We start from the raw sequence: 1322 nt of genomic DNA, 5'->3' as shown, positions 1-1322 counted from the left end.
ACCACCTCCACCAAAGGTGGATCAAACCAACCAATAACAATTATATCAATACTAAGAGATTAAGCCATCTTACCATTCTCCAAAGCCATAACCAACATTATTCATAAAGTAGGTCAACTTACCATCTTTTCTAAGCCACGATCACCATCCTTAATTCTCCATAACACTACAATAAAATAACATAGATAATAGTAGAATTTAGCTATACAATACAAGCTAAACATAATCCAATAATCAACATAAGGACCGATTCACTATTTGCCCATTCAAGGCTCAAATCTCATATCCTTCAATTCAACATCAATTCTTCACAATTCAACATATATAATACCATATATGAACAGCCCATACCATACTAAACACAATTCTATAGTCATCTACTCAAAATCAATACACCCACTTTATGGTGAAATTTAGAGAATTTGAAAAAACATGGGTTCATGAAGATTTCTTTATAAAAACCATTAATGATCATTAATAACAATATAAATCATCATTTAAAACCTTTTTATGCAAGAACCCATGCTAGAATCGAAATTAGGACTTTAGGATTTTTTGAAAAACTTTGAAAATACTTTGAATTCACTCTTTGATTGAAAAAGGAATCAAAGATAAAGAGTCCCCATACCTTAACTAAGAATCCCCAAGCAATTTGAGAAAGAATCACCTTAAAATCGTCAAACCCTAGATCCTAGTTCTTGACCTTCTTCAATGGAGGATTGTAGAGAATATATTTGAGAGGAGGTGGGTTTCTTTTTAATTCTAAGAGGAGTGACTTAAATGAAAGGAATTGGGTCATAAAAAGGTCTTATAGTTGCTAGGAAAGGAAAAGAATAGCATAGGGTCAATTTTGGAAAAGGACTAAGGACCCATAAAGTCTTGACTTAAAAATTGTGCCCCTTCCCGTCTTAGTTCGCCCTTTGTTGCAGCCTGCCAGTGCTTCATATTTCGGGCATAACTTTTTACTCCAAGGTCGGAATTGGGCAAACTCGGTGGCGTTGGATAGAGGACTCAGAGACCTTTAATTGGATAGGTAAAGGCCCACCTAATTCATCTTGATATAAAAGATATAACCATTTAAAGTTGACCCTTACAACTCACTAGTTCAAATGACTAGTTTCCGGACGTCACGGTCATTTCTCATCATTTCATCAAGTTCTCAACTCCAAACTCACATATGAGGCTCTAGTTTCACTAGTTCGTTTGTAGGATCGTTACATTATCCCCCACTTGGGAACAGTCGTCCTCGAATGACACTTTAAACACATAAGGGGGTAACGACTCAAGTAAACAGCCCATCAACATGCATACAACATCAATAC

This window comes from Solanum tuberosum, unplaced genomic scaffold (assembly GCF_000226075.1).
Source record: "Solanum tuberosum cultivar DM 1-3 516 R44 unplaced genomic scaffold, SolTub_3.0 scf00123, whole genome shotgun sequence".
In the NCBI taxonomy this organism is placed as follows: domain Eukaryota; kingdom Viridiplantae; phylum Streptophyta; class Magnoliopsida; order Solanales; family Solanaceae; genus Solanum; species Solanum tuberosum.
Note: the sequence above shows the minus strand (reverse complement) of the source record.